The 16186-nt window shown below is 42.4% G+C and overlaps 1 long non-coding RNA gene across 1 annotated transcript in view; it reads left to right on the forward strand.

Moving 5' to 3' along the window:
- Window positions 1-7558: 7558 nt before the first annotated feature.
- LOC104912671 overlaps window positions 7559-16186 on the forward strand; it is a 48832-nt gene continuing 40204 nt past the window's right edge. The window contains exon 1 of the long non-coding RNA XR_794795.3: window positions 7559-7665. This is a non-coding gene — a long non-coding RNA (uncharacterized LOC104912671). The remainder of the gene's footprint in view (window positions 7666-16186) is intronic.

Here is a 16186-nt window from a genome sequence, read left to right on the forward strand (position 1 = left end):
ACAGATGTTATGTATTCTCCCCAAACAAACACAAACAATATAATAGATGCAATCAATTGGTCTCAGTCCAGGTCCCAGCAGACAAGCGGCCACATCACTAAAAATAGAGCATTCCAGTTGACACTAATTGGCCATCCATGTAGCAGGAAGAAGAGCATCTAATGGGGGGGACCCAAGCTGATCTCTATCACATTCAGCACAGGCTCCTTGGCTGGCTATGGAGGTAGAGTGTGGGCTAAGAGGAGAAGGCACCGAAGTGCCTTATCTGCTTTAAAACCCAAACATCCTGATGTTCCTTATAGAAACAAATAGTTGGGAACCACCAGCTAGTTCATACAATCAAAGCATGCATACAGTGCTGTAGAAAATGTAATAAACTGAAAGCATTTCCAGAGATTCCCGCTGATTCTTCTTTGGTTTTAAGATGGGAAAGGGTGCTGTGGAATCTATGCAGGGTGTGTCGATAGCATTTTGGTAAATGCCTATTGGTTTTAAGTCACTTACCTGGTACCACTCAGGACTGAGCATGTAGCAAGAAGTAAAACTGCAGTCTTCATTACTATCATCCCATTATATTCTTCAGATGGGTAAGAAGCCAGTGTAATCACATCGACCCCTATTGTTTCATTAGCGAAAGAAAACATTAATATACTTTGACATGGTATTGATTTGGCACAATCCATCTTTCCCAATAGCAGTAAAATCTTTATATTTTATTAATAGAACATTGCAGTTCTTCCCCATTACAGCTCTCTTTTACTGTTGCTGGGTCACAATGTAATTCTGATGTGCTTGGGTTTTCTCATTTTTATGAATATAACCTAAAAGCCTGTAAAATTTTTCCACTCATCTGTCAGTAGGCTCCATCTGGGGATCCCAAGCATCTTTTAGTAGATGAAATGTTACCAGCAGCTCCAGCAAACTGATTGTCTGATGGCCTGTAGGGGTGGGGAGGATGAAGAAATTTCAGAAGGGTTCTTGTCTTTTCATTTTCTTGATTTTTTCCTGAAGTGGACTTGGACTCAGATCATCTCATCAGTGCAAAGAGCCCTTCCCTATCCCCTCCATTCATGCCTAGACCTGCCACTTCCAAACTGGGCTGTCGGTGCCTCAGTTAAAGAGAAGATCCCAGCAGCAATCCAAACCACAGCCCTTCAGCAACGCCTTGCTTTCTGACTTAGGGATTTCTATACTTAGTTCAAGCCAGGCACTATTCAGGCAAAAGAACCTCTGAGCTCTGTGGCGGACCCTGTGTGCCTGTAACTGGTGGAGTTAAGCTCTAACCTCATCACCCTCCTACTTAAAAAATAAAATTGCAGTGAGTGCCTTTACTTCCAGATCCAACCTCATCTAGATGCCAGATTGGATCCTTTCTCATCCCCTGGCTCCTTTGGTCTGCACATAGCTCCAGCACATCCAGGGCTGATGACACACTGGACTGTGGCTCCATTAGCCCCTCTGCAGTCTCCCTTCTCAGAGGTCTCCAAAAGCTGCTGCCCTGCCCCAGTTTTAGGTGAGCTGAGTTCAAAACAAGCATCACTCATTGTGATCAAATCACACTCTTGCTCGATTAGCTTCTCCTTTCTAGTGTACACGGCAAGTCTACCCAGTCATTTGGCATTTCTGTCTAAGGATATTTTTGATTCATCTTCTTCGATTAGGTACATTCTCTACCAGTTCCTGGCACAGGACTGGGGCATGATGACATTGCACTTATAAAACCCACAGTTACTATACCCAGATGCTTCCATTAAACTAAAGTGAGACAACTTTCATCACTTGCTTTTTCTTCCTTTTTTCTTGAAATAAAACCTCTGTTAACCTTTCTTCTCTTCCCTTTTGAAGCAGACCGTGTTGCAAGATCCCATGGTACGAAAAATAATCCCCATAATAAATATGAAGACAGTTTCAAAAAAGAAAATGAGCATATTAAGGGCAACAGTTTATTAGCAGTCACTGTAAATTAGATAGCTTTAATAACTTTAATTAGTGCAGCATTTTCTGACACAGAACTTGAGGATAATTCAGTCGTTCATCCCCAGTTCCTTCTGCACATCTCAGCATCTAAGGCAACAGCAGCAGCAGTTCCTTGTAGTAAAAGTGAAACAGCTCCTATCACAGCAGTGTGAGCACAGGAGAAAACTGCTCTATCTACAGATCATGGCCACTGGCATTCCGAATCACTAGTAAGGAACAGTACAGTTGCAAAACAAAGCTTCCAAAAATCCAGCTTTCTCAGCAGTCTCTTCCTTTCTCTTTCCTTGTTATAACTGCGCCCAGCTCAGTTCTGCCCTTGTTACCCTGGGGAGCGACAAGGCCATTGAGCAGCGGGGGAGCAGGCAGTGTTCCCAGTGCTGGTGGGTTGGGGTGCACTGCTGTGTGCCCCAGCTTCCTGACATCCAGCCCATCTAGAGGGAAGTACCACTGGTAGGTCACAAGTTGCCCAGCAAGATGAAAATGCCCATCTTGTTAGTCAGAGAAAGGCCACTTTAAATTCAGGAGAGCAAGTTCTCCACTACCCAACATGCAGAAGGCCAGACATATGAGCAAGAATGAAAAGTAGAAGCACACCTGTCAGTCTTGCCTTGCCCCACAAAACAATCTAACCAAAATAAGGATTGTGAAAAGTGCATCTATGTGATATGTGTGCTTCATTCAGAGGATGCATCACTACCAGAGAAATAACTGCTAGTGGAACTTATGATTGCAGACTCTTATTTTGTAATGGAAATGAATGCCTTTCTTTTTTAAGCACTGTTTCCTTCTATTGACACCTGCTGGATCCTCCCATACTTATCTTTCCCTTACTTGTGCTCCTGGTGGGTGGTGGCTGGGTAGTTCTGGGGCAGTGGTAGTACCAGGGGCTGGACGTGCGGTGGCCAATGGTGGCATCCCAGCACTAACACAGCAAACCTAGCTCCCAGAGAGGCCAGCAGGGCTACTGAGTACACTTTAGCTTCCCAGAGACCTTAATCACCCTAATGTTTGTTGGAGGTGAAATCTGGTAACTCCTAGAGGCTCTGTAAGAGTGATTAGCACAAATAGTAACAACGCCAAAGGCTCACACTGTAAAAATCTCTTAGGCTGAAATGAAAACAGTTTCTGGTAATTTTTGTTTCTTTTCTTCATGCAAAGCTTTGAAACAAGAGAATCAGAGATAGGCAATTCCTTTCCACGGAGTTTTTCTATGTATCTCCTTGTGAAAGCTGTTGCTAACGGAAGAAAAAGTAAAGTAATGTTCTAAAAAAAAATTTGCACAGATGTAGCCATTTTTGAAATGACATTCCAGTTCCCAAGGATTCGCTGTAGCCTTTCGTCGGTCTTCTTTCTTACAGTTCTCTGTGCTTTGCATTGTAATTAGCTCCATGCGTTATCAGCAGCGCGCGATGCTCCCGGCTGTTTCTGCAGCAGCCGCTGCTCCTCGGCAGCAGCCCCACGCCTCCTCCCACCAGGTGCCATGCCAGCCGCATGAGTGTGCCAATTCCTGGCACTGGCTGTGATGTGAAGGCAATGGGTACAGCAGAGCTGTGGAGGCTGTAGCCCACTTTGATATATTCTTAAGCATCATGAAGCCAGAACTGACACAGCAATGAATGAACCAGGGAAGCCCATTCCTGCAAATAGCATGGGGCTATTTGGTGCAATCTCTTTTGTTAATTCAGATTTCAAGAAACATTGACTAGATTTTATTTTTATTTTTTGTAGTTGTTAAAATATGTTAAATTTAGGTTGTCAAGTTTCCTCTGTGATGTAAGCTTGTAGAGGAAAAGAGAAAAAAGAGAGTGAGAAGGGGGAATCATTTCCAAGTCAAGGCCTACAGACCCCTTTCAGACCTGCCTTAGGTACTGCATCAACACTCTGCACTGTATGTAGCCCAGAAGGCTGTGTCCTGGGCTGAATCAGAAGAGGGGTGCCCAGCAGGGAGGAGGGGATTGTCTGCCTCTGTTCTGCCTTGTGAGGCCCCATCTGGAGTATTGTGTCCAGGTCTGGGGCCCCCAGCACGAGAAGGATGTGGAGATGATCAGAAGGCTGGAATACCTCTTCTATGAAGAAATGTTGAGGGTGTTGGGCTTGTCTGCAGAAGAGAAAGTTGCAGGTAAACCTCACTGGCACCTTCCAGTACTTGAAAGGAGCTTACAAGCAGGAGGGAAAACAATTTTTTACATGGTCTAATAGCAAGAATAACTTTAAATGAAAAGTGGGGAGATCTAGATTAGATATTAGGGAGAAATGCTTCACTCAGAGGGTGGTGAGGCCCTGGCACAGCTGCCCAGAGAAGCTGTAGTGCCCCATCCCTGGAGGCGCTCAAGGCCAGGTTGGATGGGGCCCTGGGCAGCCTGAGCTGGTGGGGGGGCAGCCCTGCCCACAGCAGGGGTTAGGATGGATTATCTTTTAGGTTCCTTCCAACCTAAGCCATTCTGTGCTTTTTTGATTTTATGATTCTCTGATATCATAAAGAAAAGTATATGGCCCCAAGCCACGTGAAATTGAATTTGCTTGCTGTGTGCAGGACATTAACTTCTAACCTCTCTAACCTTACTCAGGGAACTTTGATATCAACAGTAACAAAAGATACGTACCAGCAAGTCAGAATTCAAAGCAAAAAATACATTTAAAAATTTATCTTTGGCATTAAAAAGATGAAGAACAAATATAGAAATGGAATTCTTTTCCAAATATTACTTTCATTTTTTGCATAGTATTTCTTTGGTCTTGTGCTTCTTTCTTTATTTTTGCCTTTTGGAAGGCACTGTGATAATACTAAGAGAGAGATGTGGAAATATTTTTACTTTCTGCCCAGAGATATGTACTGAGGAGAACAGCTATGGCTTTAGTTCTGTAGTAATGGGAAGGATAATTTTTGCTGATGAGTATTTGCAGACTTATTTTATTACACTTCTAGGAGGGATATTTCGTTTTGAAATAGAAGCTTGTTTTTGAACCTCCTCTGAAATAGTCTACTGCCAAATTTACCCTCAGTCATTTTGCCCTTGATAAAAAAGTAACAAGCACTATTTTGCCATCAGTGCATTGTATAGATAAGGCATATAGTGATAAGTCAACTCATGCCTCTTTGTCTAAGATGACAGTGGAGAGCAGTGAACTTGAAGTCAAGCAGCACATTGTTTTATAAAAAAGGCATACAGGGTGGTGGCTTTACTCTCCCCACTGTTGTTAGTGGGATTATAAAATAGATGATATAGAATGCTTCGGGTTGGAAGGGACCTCAAAGCCCACCCAGTCCCAACCCCTGCCGTGAGCAGGGCTGCCCCCCACCAGCTCAGGCTGCCCATGGCCCCATCCAACCCAGTCTTGAGCACCTCCAGGGATGGGACACCACAGCTTCTCTGGGTAGCTGTGGCAGAGCCTCACCAAGCTCTGAGTAAAGAATTTGTTCTGTATATCTAATCTAAATCTCCCCACTTTTCATTTAAAATGATTTACTGTTGTTGTATCACTACAGTCCCTTCCTTCTGTCATATCACCTGTGCCACTCAGTCTGGCGTAATCTAAAAACTCATTGAGAATGTGAGAATGTAATTGATCCCATTGTTTATGTAATTAATAAAGATATGAAGCAGTACTGATCCCACTACAGACCACTGACAGATACCACTCACCAATGACTTCCAGAAGATCACAGACCAGGCTTTAAGGAAAGAAAATTATAAAACAGAGGGAAAGCCACAAAGAAGAGGCAAGCAAAAATTGCTAATACAAATTTTAGAGTTCTTCATGATCCAAAGACAGTTGGGCTGTTTCTGTATCCGTGTTTCTGTCTGTCTTGTTAGTTTCATTGGCACCAGGAACTATTTTCTTGCATCGCAGCAGCAGGGAAGGTGGGGAGCATTGTGTGCCTCATGGGGACAGGGGTGCAATGAGAACAGGGCTCTCTGTGTGGGACTGCAGCTGCTCTTTAGCATTAGTACGTCAGATACAAGTAATTATCCACAGGCTGACTTCATGGAATGCTTAGTTCCTTTCTCTTTGATATCAGTCGTTTATAGTTCCCTGGGTCTGTAAAGCTAAAAGAATGTGTTGCACTAGGAAGAGTTAGCACAGATCATTTGTCTAACACTCAAGGGCCATATTCAGTAAAGATCTGGCAGGAGTGCTGACAATGCCCTTGTGACATTTTATGAATTGATATGAAATAAAAGCCACGAAAAAATTACGCAACTTAGATTGTTCCCTTGTGTCTGCATGGCTATGGTACTGCTGACCTTGATTATAGCTGTTAGGCTATGGGAGAATGTGAATCCAGGCCTCCTCTGTGCCACAGCTCAGGCTGGGGAGCAGCATTCAGGGTGTCCAGGGCTATGTCTTGCAAAAGTGGCTGATGGTATTGTTTTTGTCTGTTGGGCACGTGGGCAACAAATGCAGATGCTTCAGAGAAGTATGGTTTTCAGGTGACAAGAGCTCTGCATGTTGGAAAGCCAAGTTCTTTTGATATTCTTTTATGTTCCTTCATCATCTTGGTGGCCCTTTGTTGGATTCTCTCTTGTATGTCCATGCTTCTCATGTACTGGAGGGCCCAGAACTGGACACAGTGCTTCAGCTGAGGCCTTAACAGTGTTGACTAGAGGGGAGGAATTACCTCCCTCAACAACTCTCCTCTTGAGGTACTATTAGCCATCTCTGTGGCAATGGCTCATTACTGGCTAATATTCAACTTGGTATCCACCGGAAAATTTTGTGTGGTGAAATAAATCCCTAGAAAATATACAACATGCAGTAGCCACCTGTGTCTTCTAGAGAGCTGCTGGAGAAAGGCAGGCCCTCAGCATCAGTTGGTTGGAAAAAAACCTCTCAGATCATCTAGCCCAACCATCAACCCATCCCCACCATGCCCACTGACCATATCCCTCAGTGCCACATCCCCATGCTTCCTGAACACCTCCAGGGACAGTGAGTCCACCACCTCTCTGGGCAGCCTGTGCTACTGCCTAACCACTCTTTGTGAGAAGAAATGTTTCCTAGTGACTCTAGAGTAAGCTGTGCCATTCAGGAGAGCTGAATTCCTATGCATCCTCAAACTCACAACATGCAGGGCGGGTTTAGGGGTCAGCATTTTTAAAGAAGTAATCACCTTCTCACAACTATTGTGCTGCCCGGTCAGTGCTCAGTGTGGATGTCCCTGCAGCTCTCCCCTCAGTATTACAGCTACCCTATGTACTGTCAGACTTCATACAGACAGTGTCACTGCAGAAACTTTCCTGCACAAAGGATACAGACAGATGTTATTTATTTGATATAAATAACTGCACATATTGGATCTGTGTACAGACAATAACCATTTTGCTTATGCTTATTTATAAGCAGTATATCTGAAACAACATGGAGCACACCCAAAAGTGGCATAAACAAAATCATATGAATTTATACAAATATGTGTCAATCACATGTAAACACTGCAAATATTACATCTTCCTGTGGTGGTGACAGGGAATAATTTGAGAATTTTCAGCAGTGCAACTTTCAGAGGCTGGAAAGACTTGGCCTCATTTTGCAACTGTAATAGAATTTTGAATGTATTTCATGTGACAACCGTGTCCTCAACCTGCTATTTGTTATTTCTTTTTAAAACACAAACAAACTGAATTTTCATTTTGTTTACAGGACAGTGGAACAGGAGATAACAGCTGCATTGAAGAAATATTGCGGGTAGGAATTCTTAAAAAAAAAAACCCTTTCTTCTAGTGCCATTTTGTTTAGTCTAAAAAGGGAAGAGAACAAGAATATTGCAATTACTGCTGTTAAATACATCACACTTTAAGATTGTCATCTTTCTAAGGAACAAGTAGGCAAAATTATTTACCAAATAAAAGAATTGAAAATGTGTGTAAGCAACCTTTCAGAGCCTCTGGCTTTCGCTGCTACTTTGTGCCAGTACATCTGACCTTCATGCATGCAGAAGCAGATAATGGGATAAATTATAAACTGAAATGTACAACGATGTTTCAGGTTTACAAACCATGCAAAGTGCGTGTTTCCATTAATCACGACTGTCAAAAATCTTAATTTTGAAGGGAGGTCTAGGAAGGTCATTTTCCACCTGGATTTAATTAGAATCCATTATGTAATGTCATTATCTCCATTATGTCCATTATATAATGACAATGTGCAAAATCTGCAGTTATTTCCATATTTCATTATTATTTCTTTTATCCTAGTAATTTCTACTTTATTTTCATGGACCAAATTAGTACATATCTGGACAGATCTTGGCTTGAATCAACTTTGATATTGATTATTTTCTGAAGCAGACAAACTAATAAACAGTGAACCATTTTCATGTATTTTAATTCCTGCTCTTTTCAGTTCTCTTTCTACACTGACAATACGATATTTTTTTATATTTACAATTCATATAATAGTAAAACACCAAGCCAGGTGGATGGAATGGTAAAACCTCTCTATTACTGTGTGTGCATCCACCTCTTGGACATCCACTACTCAAATATTCCAGATTGTTTATAAACTACAGGGCTATAAATATTTGGTTTAGAGATTAGCAGTGCATTAAGACTGTTGTTTCTAAAGGCATTTCTCCATTCTCCATGAATATATTAAATACAGCTTTTAATTCTTGAACTGGACAAAGAGTTTATTGAAGGTTGATTATGATGGATTGCTTTTGATTTCACAGGCAGAGCTTTTACTTAGCTAACATTTACAGAGTAGGCTGTTATAAGACTTAATTGCATATCCAACAAGTCTTAGACTTAATCTCTGTTCTTTTGTTACAAGTTAGTAGAGGATAGTGTAATTCATGAGAGCTTTTTCACGATGCGCTGAGATTATGATGTGGGACTCATTCACCCTTTTTTTTTAGTACAGGATTTTTTAAAAGAATAGCTAAGAAAGTCAGTTTTCCTCCTTAAATACAAATTGTTCAAGTGGTCAAAAATGGAGAAGACATGGTTCCTTCCACATGTAGGAACATGGATATGTAAAAGACTCTAATCTCATACAGTCCCATGTAGTGCAGAATGCACCATATGACCTTCAGTTGTAAGGTGCACCTTCAAACTGGTGAACACAGTTTCTCTCTTTCTTCTTTGTCTCTTGGGCATCTTCCTCAAGAAATATTTTTGTGAAGCTTCATGATATAATCTGCAGCACATCCTTGGATGGATAGAAACCTTTTGTTCATTGGGATTTATTCTTAAATTCTTTCACTTTGCTTAAAAGTTGAATGAATCAATTAACTGCAAGCAGCTTTCCCAAGACCCCTTGTTCACTTCTGACAGGTCATGGTGCTGGCTGCAATCCTGTCTCTCCCTGGAGAAAGCAGTCTAAGAACAAAAATACCTACCAAAAATACCTGGCTGAGATATCTGCACGGGACATTTCCTCCTGCCAAGGACTGCAGAGTTGCTCTGCAGAGCGCTTTGTCCCATGTCCTGCTACTTCCCCCAGCTTTTTTTACCTTTACCTACTTCTTTCTGATTTCTGATTCTTTCTGATTTCCTTGATTCTGCAAAATTATGTTCAGAAGACTTTATAGGATGCTAAGAAACATGTAAGGCTTTCAAAGCTGAGACCGTCTCCTTACGGGGGGCAGGAGCAGGAGGGCAGGAGGTAGGGGGCAGTTTAAGTGTGCTTAGAGCTTGAAAGCCACACTTAACATCAGTATTTCACTGTCTGCTGAGGGTTAACACAGCAAAAGTAGAGAGTACACCATTTTACCCTCAATCGTGTCCTCTCCCTCAGTCTTCATGGATAACCTCTCCAGTCTGCCCATCCTCTATGTCTGTAACCCGAGTATCACTTCACTCTAAAATTCCCCCACATCTCTGTGTCCAAGACTACATGTAAATCCTGCAAACTAATGCTCTGTAACATTTCCAACTGAAGCTCTTTGTTCACAAAGGTCTAATTCTGGTCTGATTTCTCATTACACACCTTGATTACTGCAACATCCTTTTCTTGGTACAGTCTTGTCCACATCCATTCATGCTCTGCGTGGATCATAATCCTAACTTGATATCTGGCCCATATTACCTTTGTCTTTGCATCTCACCACTGTCATCTCCTTCTCTATTGTGTCCAGCAGAGTTATTTGTCTTCAATTCTAAGGCCTCAAGTCTACTCAAGTGCTGACATATTAGCTACCAGTTAGCTATCACAGTGATGCCAGATTCCAGCACACAAGAGTGTGCTAAATTTTACATGAATTATTTTATCCCATATTTCCCATCAGATCTGGGAAGAGCATTAAACACTTTCCCAATTACCTCCATACCTACCTTCAGATCCCCTCTTAAGAGCCGCCTTTTTCACAAGGAGTGTGGGAAGACAGTTGTGATGTCAGGTGTATTACTGTTTCTCGTGCTTAAACATTGCTGTCCCTCATAGAATCATAGAATATCCAGAGTTGGAAGGAGCCCATAAGAATCACTGAGTCCAACTCCTGGCTCTATCCAGCACCAGCCAAAAATCAGACCATATGTCTGAGAGCACTGTTCACTGGTCCCTTGTACAACCCAGCTAGGCCAGATATACCCACCTGTTCTCATTTGTCTTGAAAGATTAACTCTCTGAGTCAAGGATTAGTATAGTACAAAAGCTGTTCAAAGGTACTCTTGCAATACAAATCAGTATACAAATAGTTGTTGTTACTGGCGTTGGTGTAAATAGCAACAGTAACAGCTACTCACTTTGTAAACCTGGCAAGCACGTTTTTCCAGATGTCATCCTCCACAGCCTCTTTTTGTGCCGAATGGGTCAATTCACTTCCAACATTTATTTATTGCACTTCAGAAACAAGGAGCACCATTTCCATGTTTTTGTTGGAGATGCTATTTCCATAGTAAAGCCAGAATTTGCTTCTGCTAGGCAGTTTCCATACAGGTTTTCAGGGCAGAACAATAAAAATCCAAGGGAGTTGCAATCTTTGTGTTCCCCTCAGAAAAGATAGCTCTTCAACATCACACCTAAGTATGTTTATAACAGGAAGGGCCACTCTTCCTTTTGTAATTAACAGGACATCAGCAAAAGGAAGAAGTTGTTTACAAATTTAAATTTTAAGAAACCTTGCAATCCATTATAATTGTCTCTTCCACAAGACAAAGCAGAGAGTAGCCTCCCTTCCTAGGCAGTGTGTTCCCTGCCCAAGCTGCTCTTGCATGGGACAGGCACTTCATGGTGAACCACGTGTCCTCATTTCTCTGTCAAGATGAAGGGTGATAGAAAGTGTGTCCAGCACCTACTCTGGCTTCTTTCCTGTGTTCCCTTCCCCCTACTGTGTGAGAGGAGTGAGGGTGTGCATCCTATCACCTGCAGGTTTCGGAACCTGACCAGAGCTAACATCTGTGCCTGGGCTTCCAGAGCAGTTTAGGCATTGCTTAAAAATCTCCAAATCTTATTTTGCACCCATGATGTCAAGAAGATTGTATAGGTTTTGTGTGGTCTGCGTGTAACACAGGGTGCCACAGCTTAAGTCAAGCCTTTTTTGATGTGTTTTACTGAGTGTATCAAAGCTCTGTAGACTTTGTAAATTGACAGATCATTCTGCACAGAACTGCAGCTTCCAAGCAAAGCCCCCAAGAACTGAAGCACAGAACTGCTTCAAGTCCTGAAGGAGGCTGATTAACAAGACAGTAACCCTGTCGAGATTGGAGCTGCTATAAGGACTCCTGCTGAGTTTATAATCACTGCAGGAATCCTGTACCTAATCTAATGCCGTGCACTAATTCATAGCAACTTCTTCAAAGCATAGTGACTTCTCTGTCCAGCTGCAGGCATACATGTCAAGGACAGAGAAAATTATAAGGAAAGCCTTCAATATAAATAACTGAAACTGTTCTGTTTGGAAAAGAGGAGGCTCAAGGGAGACCTTACCACTCTCTTCAGTGACCTGAAAGGAGGATAAAGCAAGGTGGGACTGGCTTCTTCTTCCACATAACAGTGATAGGATGAGAGGGAAAGGTCTGAAGTTCAGGTTGGATATCAGGAAACATTTCTTCTTCGAAAGAGCAGTGAGGCAGTGAGGCACAGGCTGCCCAGGGAGGTGGTGCAGTCACCGTCCCTGGAGGTGTTCAAGGACGGTGTGGATGTGGCACTGAGAGACGTGGTCAGTGGGCGTGGGGGAGATGGGTTGATGGTTGGACTAAATGATCTGAGAAGTCTTTTCCAACCTTAATCATTCTATGATTCTATACAGTAAGGGCAATTTGCAGATGTTATGTCAAATTGAGAGAGAAAAGATGCATTATTTCACTGTAGCTATAAAAAGTAAGCTTTCACATTGTAGATGGAGGACATGCTAGAAAAGTTTGAAGCAGAAAATAGGAGTTATACTATTCAAATATCCTTAATTCCACGCTGCCATGAGCAGGTGCTGCCTGAATCGCTGAGATATTTCCAAAGCCAGTCTATTTCCTGTGTCTCCTGAAACAGTCTTGCTAACTGAGCTTCATAATTTTAGCTGATTTCTATTTGCTTGTATGTGTGTAATTGTATATTCTGTTATTACAGGTGGCGTTTGGAGTAAATATTTATTTTGCTGTAGTACATGCAAAAAAATGGGAGCAGAAGTTCTGCCACTCCACTAAGTTAACTGTTGCAACCAATATCTGAGACACTCTGAGTATATTTGCAACGGATTTAAGAAGAAAGGTTGAGTGCTGGATGTAGGCAGTTCAGGATTTGTAAAATAAGTGCTTTGAGATTGATCTGGCTGCTCTTACAGCCTTAGCTGTGATTTCCTAGAGCTGCAGTGGCTTTGTTGAAAAGAAACAAAGACAAGCAATCTGAACTCTTAATTATTAAAGATGGTCCTTGTGCATTCCCTTTGTTTTTTGGGTTGATGTGAGACGTGTCACTGAATTGGAGAGAGATGGACATAGTGTCAAGCACTTGGTCTGCAAACACCATTTGGCTGCAGGATGCAGCAATGGAGGGAAACTGATGAAAGAGAACAACAGAAGCACTGAGCAAAGGGCTGAAGGGAATCCAGACTCAGCCAGTCAGCACAGAAGAAGTGACCTCCTTTGGGGAGTGGGGAGGCAGGATGGGATATGGGATGAAGGACAGGTAAGGTTTTCTCAGGAAAGACAGAAAAATAAGTGGGGGAGGCAGTGAAAGGACTGAGGCTACAGCTGCAAACTGTGAGGGATAACTGCTTGGTGCCCAAGCCTCCTGCACAGGGTGAGTGCCTCGGGTGCCCTTGCAAATAGGTTGTGACTCCCTGTGGCCACAGAACATCCAGTTATGAAAACAGGTCCTTTTAAGTGTGATGAATGCACTTGAATTTCTATACATTGTAAAACCAGTCAGACTGTGTAAAACACAGCAACCCTTAGTTGAGCAATGTAAAAAAAAAAAGAAGAATGAAAACAGCATCTAATTCTGTATTTTTTCCCTACCCCACTTGGGATCCCTTGGCTCATTAGCAGGCTTGCTAATTCTTTAGCAGAAAGCATTAAGGATCAACCCATCAAATATTCAGGGCTTTTTCCAACCTGAACAGCCATATGTGCTGTGAGATCAGCTGCACTCCATCAGCTGATTGAATTAAAACAAGAGCAGAGGTAAATTAGAAACTGTCTGCGCAAGACAAATCCTGTGAAAACACAAAATCCTACCAAACACACTGTCACTGTGAATAAGCATCACAGCCAGCAGAGCACGTGTCAATACTTAGAGGGGAGAAAAATCAGTTTCTTAGGGGTAGGTTGTTAGTTCAACAACTGTGAACTGCTGCCTTGTAAATGTTAATGACTGTAAGATCCCACTGGCTTCAGTTAAGCTCCTGGTGGAGTCAGACATGTGAAGAATTACAGAACACAAATATGGTAATCAGCTGTATATTTCTAACCACTCATCTTGCTTTCCAAAGCGGAGGGAAAAGCCTACAGGTGGAATGAGACTCACTTTGCTGCTCTGCACGAGTATAGGCGTGCAGATCAAGAGCCACCTTTGTGAGCAGAGTGGTTTGTGGCAGTCTGGGAGGAGGATGAAGAGGTTGCCCTCAGCTCAGCACCTTAATGGGGAAATTCAGACTGGCTTTTGTGACTGAGCCCAGGGGAAACCCCTGAGGAACTTGCAGGGGGAATGCAGCAACTGCAGATGGGGGAGAGGGGAGGTTAGAAAACCCAGAAGGAACCCAGTGTGCACAATCTTTCTTGTTCAGTCTCTTGGAGTGCAAAAGTACTCTGAAGTAATAGAATTGTATTAAAAATGTATCAGAGGAATAAAGTATCATTCATTTTCATTGTAATCTTCCAGAAGAACTTTCATAACGCTGCTTTGCTTTCAGTATCCTTAATTTCAGAGCATCTCAGGCACTATTTTGACTGAAATATACCATTAATTGCATCTCTTCACTGTCATTCTTTTTGTATTTATTGTTCAAAATAAAAGAAAAAGCGTTGGATGCATTTTCATATTGTATCATTTCAGCCAAAACACTACAACCCAGAAACATTAAGTTATAGTTCAAGTCAACTAATTCAATCTCCAATACTCGTTTCTTAACATTGCTCTTCTTAGGGCACCATGGCACCCACCTCTGTTGTACGTTACCTTTTGGCCAGAGTGCTGGTGGCTGTCCCATCACTGGAGGCATTCAAGGTCACGCTGGGCTGGGTGCTGTTCAACTTGATCTAGTTGTAAACATCCCTGTTCTTTGCTGGAGATTTGTATTAGATGGCCTTTAAAAGCCCCTTCCAAATAAAATGATTCTATGATTCTTTTCTACAGCAGCTTGGGATCTGAAAAATGTTTATAAATATGTAAAAGGAGGTGGGGGACAAATGGATGAGGCCAAGCTCTTCTTGGAGGTATGTAGCAATAAGACAAGAGGCAATGGCCTTGAAAATAGGAAGTTCCATACTAACATGCAGAAGAACTTTTTTTGGTATGGTTGACAGAGCACTGGAACATATTGCCCAGAGAGGTTGTAGAGTCTCCTTCTGTGGAGATATTAAAGACCCAACTGGACGCCTAGGTGTACAACCTATTGTAGGAAACTTGTTTTAGCAGGGGAGTTGGACTCGATGATCTCTTGAGGTCACTTCCATCCCCTGCAGTTCTGTGATTCTGTGATTCCGTGTGATTTCCCTATGTCAGCTTTCCCCCAGCCAGCCAGGTAGGTACCATTGGCGATGTGGATGACAGCACCGTGGAACTTCATCAGGCTCTCTGCTTGGATCTTATCCAGCTTTTCAGTGAGAATTTGCAGTTCATGCAGTACCTTGTCTTGCTGTAGCAAAATTAACAACCACACCAGGGCTACATAGAGATATTTTCACTTTGCTCACATAAACTGCAATGACTGCAGAATAGGCATACCTTCGTACACTGTAATCACCTGACTCATCATATCTTGGCAGTTTTCAGGGTACACCATCTGCTTGTGGTGCTTTGGCCTTTCTTTGCCTGTGCTGTACTGCCAGTCTCTTTATTACCTCCTTGTCCATCCAAAAGGCTGTGGAGATGCTCTTCACTTTTCACAGCTTTTGCTCCTTCTAGGTGGCACCAGGCTGGCTTTCTCAGGTTATCAGAGTATTTCTCCAGGTGATCTGCTAGTCGCCGTCAGCCTATCTGAGTTGAAAGAACTCCTCATTTAGGCACCGTGCATAGTACATCCTATTTTTGCTTATGTTCATAGAATCATAGAATCATTAAGGTTGGAAAAGACCACTAAGATCATCTAGTCCAACTGTTGACCCATCACCACCATGCCTGCTAACCATGTCCCTCAGTGCCACAACCCTTGTTGTGTATTTCAGTTGTCAGTGAACATTTGTAGTCCACTAATCAAATCCAGATATCTTAACGTCTCTTCACTGGCCGTTAGCATGTAGTTTCAGGTACAAAATACTGTGTAAAATGGCTCTGAAGTGCAATGCTAACAGTGACAACATCAGCCAGCTGTTAATTAGTTGTACATCAGCAAACCCTCTGAATTGCCACACTTGGATTTTTGCTGCTCTCACTGCTGTTGCTGGAAATGGTGTGTCAAAGCAATTTGAGGTCTGTAGTACATGCTGTTATGCGTAGCCTGCTGTATGCTGCTCACTGAAACCTTGAACATAATGAATTTCAGTGTCAATGAAAAATACCACTTTAAAGAGGCAAAAACTATAAATAGTTTAGTGGAAATAGGGGATCAAACTAGAAACCCTTATGGTGAAAATAAGACTTACAGTAAATGCCACTCAGAGGTAACCTCTGC

The sequence above is a fragment of the Meleagris gallopavo genome, chromosome 1 (genome assembly GCF_000146605.3).
Source record: "Meleagris gallopavo isolate NT-WF06-2002-E0010 breed Aviagen turkey brand Nicholas breeding stock chromosome 1, Turkey_5.1, whole genome shotgun sequence".
In the NCBI taxonomy this organism is placed as follows: Eukaryota; Metazoa; Chordata; class Aves; order Galliformes; family Phasianidae; genus Meleagris; species Meleagris gallopavo.